The following is an 11,020-nucleotide window of genomic DNA, read 5'->3' on the forward strand; positions in this document are numbered from 1 at the left end:
TGCACTATAACTCCCAGCTATACAGTGCAGTACACACTAGTTTAGGTGGTGCTTTCTGGTATGGGCAACAACTGTACACATGCTTTGTCACCCCAATACAATATGAGCAGTGAAGTAAGTTCTATGCGAGATGCACTACAACTCCCAGCTATACAGTGCAGTACACCAGGACCACCGGACCCAAAATCGAAAAGGAGTACACTGAGCACTTCTTAGGGGTGTGTATGCAACACCTAATGTCCCCTTTCTGCCTGCAGACGGTCACCACAGTGTGCTGGTTAAATCGCGGGAGCAGCACTACAACTCCCAGCCAGCAGTCTATAGTAATAGTATTAATAAAAGCTTTTAAGCCCTGAAAAGGTCTGTTTGTTTATACTGCTAGTATATACCCTGCCTACTAGAACGCTAAATCCTACACTGACACTCTCCCTGACCAGCAGCAGCTCTGTCCCTGATCTCTCACAGCATGCGTCTGAAGCGAGCACTGCCGGCGCCGAGTTTTATATGGCAGGGTCATCTGATCTGGCCAACCAATCGCTGCTATCGACATGTATGGGTCCCACGTGATCACAGGATGTACCAACGAGTCTCCTGCATGTTTATTGGCTGCGAAAAAGTGCGCAAACTTACAGGAAACGGATGATGAGATTTCCTCGAGTATTGCGAGATGCTCGTCCGAGTAACGAGTACCATCGAGTACCCTAATACTTGATCGAGTACCAAGCTCGGACGAGCATGTTCGCTCATCTCTAATGGAGACCAATACTAGCCCCTCAGGAGATGTCACCTAGACTCTTGAATAGCAGATGCCATGTTATATAATACATTTTCAGTTTCCAATCTTTCATAAAGACTTAATGCTGTTGTTAGCTCCAGATAAGACATTCATGGGGCGCCAACTGGGTATCAATGGGAATTTTGGAGTTGACAGTAAAAGCTGTAGTTTTCCAGCCGCTTGGTGCCTGGTTAACGTGACTCTCAAGAAGTCAGCGGGTTTAAGGAGAAGGCATTGCCAATGTAGTAGCTATAATATGGAGCTGTGCCAGGAAACTGCCTCTTAAATAGTTTTCTCCACACCCTCTCCTGGAAAGAAACCAAGATGGTTGGGACTGAATCATAAATGGCTTAAAATTACCAAAAATGGTCTAAAAATCTCAAGAGAAGTCAAGGGAAGATCCTTCACCACGGTGGGGATCGAGTAACGAGCACTCGAACATTAAAGAGAATGTACCTTTTCTTTTTCTTTACATTACCATTGGCCATGAGCCACAAGAAAAATTTGGATACTCTCACAAAATACTCTGCTTTGATCGGCTAGTGCCGATCCAAGCAGGGATATGTTACAATTTCCTGACATATTCCTACCTCAGAGGAACAAGAGGTCCTTTGGTATAGGCCAATTGGATGATTTCCTCTCCGTACCTAGGAGGAACAAAGTGTCCTTTGGTATTGGCCCAAGATATGAGGCTCATAAATTTCGGATTCTTGTTTATTGGCTTTAGACTATGTTCACATGGCATAAGACACCTGTCAGGTCACAGAACGGCCGGTGTCAGAGAAGATCATCCCGGTCTGTACTGCAGTACTGGCCAGATGATCTTCACTTCTGCTGAATTCAGGCGCAACCGCATATACTGTACGCTCCGGACGGGATTTCATTCATGCAACGTATGTGCTGTAACGTATGTGTTGTATGCAACGTATGTGCTGTAACGTATGTGTTGTATGCAACGTATGTGTTGTATAAACATATGTGTTGTATAAACACGCCCGTTGTTGCAAATTGCAACAACAGCCGTGATTTATATAACACATATGTTGTGTGAACATGGCCTTAATATGTAAAATATCCCCCCCCCCCAAAAAAAACACAAAAAAAAAACTTATTAGTGGATAATCTAGAAAAAAAAACAATGAATCAATCACAAAATGAATCAGACCAGCTACCAAATCTTCTCCACTTGGTAGCTGATGTTTTTAGAATCGCAGTGGAAGAAACTATGAATGCATTGAGGTGGCAGGGACTGGATACTTTTAGCTATACTCCCTCTAGTCGACAGATACGATATTGCACCCTCATGCCGAGGTCGTTGCGTTCACCATCCGGGCACAGCGCCAGCCTGGGGTTAATGAGGCCGAATACTATCAGGTTGTTACAGTGAGGTGATGAAAGAAAATTCCTTCTGTGCCAACAGGGACCAGTGCCAGGCGCGTGGAAGGTGCAGAGATTGCCCGGATCTAATGGAGAGACTTTTTCTCAGTGGTGAGAGAAAGTTGCCATAGCTTAGCGAGTGAATCAGTAGTCGTTTCTATTGTGTTAGTGAAAGTAAAAAACTACGTAATACACAGGGATTGGGAACAGTAGATATTTGTTAGGGGGGGGGCTCTCCCTCCAGATTTGTTTTTGTGGTTACAGAGAGCCCATGACATGGGAAAACTAATCTCTCTGCTTCAAACCCCAATGCCCCCTTTTTCTCAACCCCCCAACCCATTACTGTACTTTTACATTAAGAAAACACACTAACACCTATTTCTTTAAAAAAAAAAAATATGGCCACAGCAGCCAATTTTATTAAACATAAATAAGATAGAAAAATATAACATAACAAAATGTATAAATAGTGATAAAATATTCTACCTGAGAATTATCCTAAATGGAAAGGGGGGTCCTTGAAGCTAAACATAAGAAAAACCGGCCACCAGAATTACATCATCAAATACCCATATTATTATTATTATGGTCCCCGTCTCCAGCCGGTTAGCACAGGCTCAGGAGTCCCCCGTACATCTAACACCACTGGCCGATTTCTAATAATAATACACCCAACTGCTTCCCGGGACACCACCCAGACAGTAGCCCATACGCCTCACCATTATCCGATGAGCCACCAGTTAAAGTGGGGTTCATCTCTTATTATGTACTCCTTCCGTTACTTTTAACAACCCCAAGGACCTCCTAACCCGCCACAACAAGCACACTTAAACACCTCAAGTGTACGAGCTCCTCCACAGACCAATGGCTCTCGCCAAGCCTTCCTGCTATGCTAATGCCCACAGATCCATTCCGACGGCGTTGAGATGAATGCCATACCCCAGCCAAAAATTCCCGGAACCAACTTCCAATTGGCGATGATGCACCGCCACCCCACCATTCCTAGCCACAAAAGACACAACAGCTCCATTCACTTTCATCCTGGCCCTATTCAACTTTTCAACAGACCAAACAACCCGCCAAGTCTGCCTAGGGATGATATCTGACCAAGCTACAAGCACCCCTGGGAAAGTTCTCCACAGCTGCAAGAGGTCATAACGTACATCTCTGATCGATTCACGAAAGGGGCGAATCCCCAAATCATTACCTACCACATGTAACACCAACATGTCCGGAGGCCTGTCAAGTCTTGCAAAACGATGAAAATCGGGGAGAATCCGATTCCAAATCAAACCGCCCACACCCAGCCATCTCAACACCGCCACCTCTCTGGAGAAGCCCATCTGACGTCCAACCGGGCGAACCGCCACCCTTTGCACCTCATAGCAGACATAAGAACGGCCGACAGGGGCACCAGCTCTGCCACCCGCAAGATCCCAAAAAACGCCCACGAAAAAGGCTTACCTAAACAATGAAACCTCCGCCTCCGACTGACAAACTGAATCCCAACACACACCAATCTGCTCCAACAACCCGTAAGACAGGCCTCCTGGTATCGGGCCACGCCTTGCCCCTCCTAAAACCCTTCAGAGCCTGGCCAACCAGGAAATCCTTTGTGGCATCACAAAGCCTCCGCAACTTGAAACCAAAGGCTAAAGCCGCCATAAAATGATTCAACCGGGATACCAACCAGCCCCCTGCAGATACACAGCCCAACCAGCCCAACACTGCCAAGACCCGATCCTGATCTGACTGTATACCACCCCAGTCCCTCTCCCACACCGTCCACTCATCCCAGGCTGATGAATATGTCATCCAGGTGTTCCTGGCCAAAGAAGACTGTACCAGCTCCCCCGCTGTCCTCAGACCAGCTGCCATAGATGTTGAGGGCAGGCTATGCCTTCCGCAGCAGCCTCTGGGACCAACAATCAGAAACGCTCCCACTGCTGGTGAGAAAGAGAATCGACCACTGAGTTGTGAACACCAGGCAAGTGAACCGCCACCACCTAAGAATTGAGAGAGAGGGACAGCTTAACACTAAGTGCCGAAGCATCCTCACCACTGGGAGAGAGGAGGCAGACCCTGAATTAATGGCCGTCATCACCGCCAGATTGTCGCAATGGAAGCTGACTTTTTTATCTCGAAACTTGTCCCCCCAAACCACCACCGCCACCACTATGGGGAAAAGCTCCAAGAGAGCCAAGTTCCACACCTTCGGCCACACGCCCACACACCACTGACCCTGGCAGTAAGCCCCGAACCCGACACTCCCCGCAACATCAGTGAAAAGCTCCCAATCAAAACTGTCAAGTACAGGCGCCAGGACTAGATACCTCCCATTATAAGTCTCCAAAAAGGTATACCACATCGCTAGATCATCCTTCAGCTCCTTCATCAACCTGACGAAATGGCAAGGCGCCCTGAGGCCCACAGTTGCCCCTGCCAAATGCCTGCAGAACACCCTCCCCATGGGCATGATGCGGCAGGCAAAATTACATTTGCCCAACAACAATTGAAGGTCCCTCAACTGAATCTTCCTCAAGACTTGAGGCTACTCGACCTTCCACTTCAGAGCCTCAAGCTTGTCATCAGGCAACCTGCACTCCAAACAGAATCAATGGTGATTCCCAGGAAATTGAGTGCAGTCGCCGGCCCCTCAGTCTTTTCCCGAGATAAGGGAACCCTTAAGTGATCCGACACCCACTCGATGGTTCCCAGCAAGGTACGACAAATGGTCGACCCGGGAGGCCCAACGAACAAAAAAATCGCGTTTAACTGATCTCACGCCTGCCAGGTCCTGAACCGCCCACTCCAAAAAAGAGCTAAAAGCTTCAAAATACGCATAGGACAGGGTACAGCCTAGACAGGCACGATCAACCCGGTATGCCTGTCCAATAGAATCTAAATGGCAGAAGAGGCCTGAACAATTTTTGGGAGTCTTTTCCCTATCACAATGGACAAAATGGTGAAGGCCTGCAACCAATTTGAGAACGTTTGAGGAATGAGGCGCCAGCGGCACTTCTACTTCTCTTCCTTTTTAAGCTCAAAACGCTTCCCCTTTTTCCAATTGGATTTGTCTAGCAGGAGAAGGGAGAAAATCTCCACATATTCATCCTTCCAGATTTTTTCTCTTACTTCTAGTTTAAAATGGGCCCCCAAGGGCCCTTCGAATCACACATAAACCTCCCCTCTAGCCTGATCGTCCAACTGCACCCAGTCCTCAGTCCACTCAGACCTTTCACCCCGGCAAACCCCGGACCCGGAGGCACTGGCGCAGCCCCAACCCAAGCTGACACTGGTGATTGAACAGCCCCCAACCCAGATGCACCTCCGTGCACCAGCAGCCAGCCAGCAATTGATGGCAGCCCGCACCTGGGCCCCCAACCAGACTCCCTGACCCAACCACAGATGCCCTCCCACTAGTACCCACGGGCCCCTCAACCACCCCTGGGGCAATACCAGGCACTGGCAAAGAAGACAACAGAGACAGAAACTCACCAGGCTGCCGGGCGCTGTGAGCTGGAGGCCGGAGGCTCCCGGTCCAACCGCCAAGCAGGATCCAAGAAGCCACCACTGGACATCATCAGGGGAGGACCGCAGGTGGATTAGATAAACTTCCAAGACGGGAGCAGGGCCTGGAGACGCAGCAACCTGAGCACCCGGCTCCCCCCCCCCCCCCCGCAGAGGCACCACTAGTAGGCCGGCGATGGCTAGAGGCTCGCAGCGATGGCTGTCACCGATGACGTCATCCACCCCGACTGCGACCAGCGGGTAGAACCACGCGTACTCTCCAGACGACGGCCAGCACTGGCAGGCCAGATTATCACCGGGGGAACCCACTGCAACTGGAACCAACAGCTGACTGGAAAAGGGGAGAAGGCCCGAAGCACCGAACTGGCACCTCCCCCTTTCCGCAGAGCCCGGCCACGTCCTTGGATTCCTCTCAAACCGGAAAGCCCGGAGTAGGAGGGAGGGGAACCCGGCCTGGAGGGTCCCCGGAGGGGCTCCTACGCCAGCGCCGGGACCGAGGAGGGGAGCCAGGGCTGAGTCTGACAGGCGGCCAAGACCGCCGACAACTGCAATGCCGCAGGGGAGGAGTAGCTGATTTAACGGCTGCCGGAGACACCGCCACAGCCAATGAGTCCACCCAGTGGCGTAGCTACCATAGAGGCAGGGAAGGCGGTTGCTATGGGGCCCATGGAGGGAAGATAAGAGTCTCCTGTGTCCTTTTGCTTAACCCCTTATTTACTGTAGTGTGTAAGTGACCCAGTGTTCTCTTACATGCTGCAACACAAAAAAGAGTTAATAATGAGCTCTCTGATAACCTCTGACCTCTGTTCTCTGAGCTCCTGCAGAGGTCAGGGGTTATCAGTGCATGAGTAGTGAAGGGGAGAGCTAATTGTCTTCTGTATTAACCCTTTGTTTGTGTTGCAGCATGCAAGAGAACACTGGGTCACTTACACACTGCAGTACATGAGGGGTTAAGTAGAAGTAGAAGGTAGTCTGCTCCTGCACCTATATATATATATAACCATGAGGCTACTGATGGGAACAACCGGAAGCAGGAGTCGCAGCCGGGATCTCCAAGATGGACTGCACCTGAGTGTCCAACCAGGCCCGATCCTCCACCATCACAGCCGCCTCTCTCAACTGCCAGAGGAGTTCAGACTCAGAGAGCGCCAACAGGTAAGCCGGTCACACTGCACATTCGCCTCACAACGCCGCTGGCTCCACACACACTTTTCGGCTGAGACAGGAAGAGGTTTTATAACCTCTTCACGCAGTCTCTGCCCCCAGCTCCCCCTCCCACCCCAGACCAACCCCCACACTATACTATCCCCTTCATGTCAGTTTCCATGTCATGCCGGCCTCCCTCCAACTGCGTCTCCTCCGGCCTCTCTTTATAACCTTTCCCCCATACACCTAAGTGTTTAATATAGCAGTAATACAATAAGCTGCCACTGTCTCCAATATTCCTCATGACGCAACATAAAACTCAAAGTTATAAAGTAGTATAAAGTATGTGTAGTCATGTGGGTGGTCCTAAGCTCCTGAGGAGTCATGTCTTCCTAGCTGGGTTATGCTATTACTGTGGATAGGGGATAAGTATTTTAGGCTGGAACACCCATCAAGGTTTCTTCCTTCCCTGAATGGCTGCTGTGCAATACTACAGGATCCTGCAGGGAAACTGACCAGCCTGCTGCATTATCCCCAAAGAACCCAGAATCAAGTCCCAAATAACCTTGCAGTGCCACCACAGGTGAGGTGAAGCATTACACAGTCTTGGTGTTAGTGTCAGACTGGAGTACCTTGGGCCCACCAGGAAATATTATTCTAGGGGCCCACCCTACATAAAACAGACATAACTAGTGCCAAACCTTTCACATTACTATAGCGACTTTGCACGGAGCTGTGTATGTGACCGGCGATGCTAGCTCACTGCTAGTAACTTGTCAGTCACTCTGTGCAGCAGAGCGTGCCCCTTAAGTTTCGTGAAGGGAGAAGTCCCGCGAAGCTAACAAATCTCTGGCAGGTAGGGGGGTGTGGGAACATAATAAAGAAATGCACATTACCTATATGCATACATAGCACACACACATGCACAATACACACATCATATACACATACTGTATAAACAAATGCACATTACATGTATGCATACGCATTAGTGATGAGCGAATAGTGAGATATTCGAATATTCGATATACGTACGAATATCCCGTGAATATTCGAATATTTGATCTAATATTTGATCCCATTAAAGTCTATGGGAACAAGTATTCGATTAGTGAAAAACATCTATTTGACCATTTGGATGGTAAAACCGGAAGCTGGGGGATTTGAGCGCTTATCAAATATTTATCGAATATTCATGGGATATTCGTACGCATATCGAATATTCGAATATCTCACTATTCAATCGAATATCTAATCGATCGAACAGTATTCGCTCATCACTAATACACATTACACACACACACGCACAATAGTCACATACACACATCATCTACACATATAAACAAATGCACATTAAATGTATGCATACACATTACACACACACACGCACAATAGTCACATACACACATCATCTACACATATAAACAAATGTACATTACATATGTGCATAGATAGTACACACACATGCACCATACACACAGACTCACACACATACTTCATGTACACACAGATCTTCTTCTGGTACAGGAAAACACCAGGTCCAGCTCACATGCTGTCAGATCCAGGATCTCCTCCAAGGCCACGCTGTGCCACGCAGCACATAGAGCAGATTGAGGATGTAGGGGCGGTTCCCGGGGCAGAGGGGCTGCACTGATTCTGTACACTACTTTCTGCTGCCTGTCACCCTGGTCACTCCCTGCCTCTATATAATACGATGAACCCCCCAGGTTACTATATAGAGGCAGTGGGTGACTGGGTGACAGGCATCTGCAACAATGCTAGGGGATTATATGTCTATTATATGCTAAACAGGGAGGCACAACTCCTGCTCAGGGGCCAACCAAGGGGTAGGGCCCACCGAGGGATTCCACTGCTCCCCTGTGGGCCAGTCCGAGCCTACTTGGTGTCCAAATGATGGTAGTGTTCTCCCGGTTATTATTTCTCACAACTTTGTCTTATTCTATTTCAGGGGAGCAGAGCTCAGCTGTGATTACCTCTAGACTTCCTTGCCCTTACATCTCTGGCCAATCAATGGACAGCACCTACTCCTCCTAAAAAAGGAGTGCCAGACAGAGAGTGGTGGGGTGCAAATTAGGAGAGTGTATCGCTGGCCCTTTAAATGGCAAGAAGAGCATGCATGTGCACCCTATAGGCCAAACCCGTTACTGCAGCCATATTGGGGTAAAAATGACCAAAAGGAGAAAGTTAGGTCCAGTAGTGAACAGGGAAGCTATAGTGACTACTGTAAAGGCAGTACACTAACCAGTGCCAACTCCAAGGATAACAGCAAGGAAGGGGTTACACCAAAAAAACAGACCAAATAGAGGGAGCGGGATTACACTCCGTATACAGCACTGTGCACATAGTAGGAACACTAGTACAGTTGCCCAGAAATGTTCGGGTGGTGAGAGATAAGAGGGAAGTACGGATACCTTTTGAGTACAGTGTGAGCCCACTATAGCACAGAGGCGCTGTAGGCTTAGGTGGCATGCAAACAGTCCAGGATAAGCCCCAGTCTTTGTTTCTGGATCTGTCCTGGACTCTCTGCTGCTAGAGACAATATTCCCCTAACGATAGGCAGTGGACAGAAGTTTGCAGTGGCGTAAGGCGCCTAGTGGTCAATATGTTGGGGCTTTGTTTCTGGGATAAGAAATCACTTTACAGATCACACGGAGAGAAGTTGTGCGACGGGACACAAACCATTCAAGAATGTTTCAGGTCCTCCAGATAGGAAGACCGCCTATGCAAGGTCTCCTCACTCTGGTTTTTAAAACATCTGGATTCTGACCTGACCCCCTATTTATTAAAGGGAACCAATCAGCACATTTGTGCTGATATGGTTCCCTCCAGCACTGTATAAAGCTACTGTGCAGTTCATGGCACGTACCGGCCGCAGCTGCAGCAGTAGCTTTAGTAAGGAGAAAAAGAAGGAGGGGGCAGCAACTAGTCATGTGGGCGGAGAGCTGCTCAGGACTAGTCACCACTCTCTACCTGTCAGCGCACAGTGCAGGGATAATTGACAGGCAGAGAGACCCCTGTCTGTCAATCATCCCTGTATTGCGCTACGACATGTAGAGAGCAGTGACTAGTCCTGAGCAGCTCCCCGCCCACATGACTAGTTGCCGCCCCCCCTTTTTATCCTTACTAAAGCTACTGCTGAAGCCATGGCCAGTACGTGCCGCAAGCTGTACAGTATCTCTATACGGTGCTGATTGGTTTCCTTTAACCCAAAAAAAAAACAGCTCAGCTTTTAATTTAAATAATTAATCTATAAAATTACAGACAGTGTTACCTAAAAAGCTAATTCCCTTACATAATGTATTGTCCAGTGTTGTAAACATAATAAGTGTGTATGAGTAAGACGGAGAGCGAGGTTTCCAGAATAATCTGGACACAATCATTTTAACTCTATGTCGTACTGGAAATAGATAGATGGTGAGAGGACACTTGTTTGTGTGCGGGAAGCCATCTAGTGGTGATGACTGGTATGACACTGTACAAAAATAGAACCAATCGTGTTATCAAATCAAAGTTGTTAAACCAGGTAAACGCTTGGCACCGCTACCAGGTGCTTCAGGGTGTACATGTGAAGTTATATAAGTTCTAGCAATTATTTTAGGAAAAAGTTACAAAACATAAAACAAAAAACAATCTGGGTCTTTTTGAAAACAGTTCATAATTTTTTTGGTTAGGTTAAAATTCAGCAGAATAGTGAGTGCAGCTCTGGAGTATAATGCAGGATTTAACTAAGGATCAGTACAGGATCAGTAATGTAATGTATGTACAAAGTGACCTCACCAGCAGAATAGTGAGTGCAGCTCTGGAGTATAATACAGAATGTAACTCAGGTTCAGTACTGGATAAGTAATGTAATGTATGTACACAGCGACCTCACCAGCAGAATAGTGAGTGCAGCTCTGGAGTATAATACAGGATATAACTCAGGATCAGTAATGTAATGTATGTACACAGTGACCACCCCAGCAGAATAGTGAGTGCAGCTCTGGAGTATAATACAGTATAAGGCCGTGGTCACACTTTGTAAAACATCAGCGGTTCTGTGCCCAGGCCGGGTCACAGAACAGCCGGTGTGAGAAGGTCATTCTGGGCGATACTGCAGTACCGGCCACATGATCTTCATTCTTGCTTAAGTCCGGTGCGTGCACCCGTGCGCCCGCATCCGAATTCACC

The sequence above is a fragment of the Dendropsophus ebraccatus genome, chromosome 8 (genome assembly GCF_027789765.1).
Source record: "Dendropsophus ebraccatus isolate aDenEbr1 chromosome 8, aDenEbr1.pat, whole genome shotgun sequence".
NCBI lineage: Eukaryota > Metazoa > Chordata > Amphibia > Anura > Hylidae > Dendropsophus > Dendropsophus ebraccatus.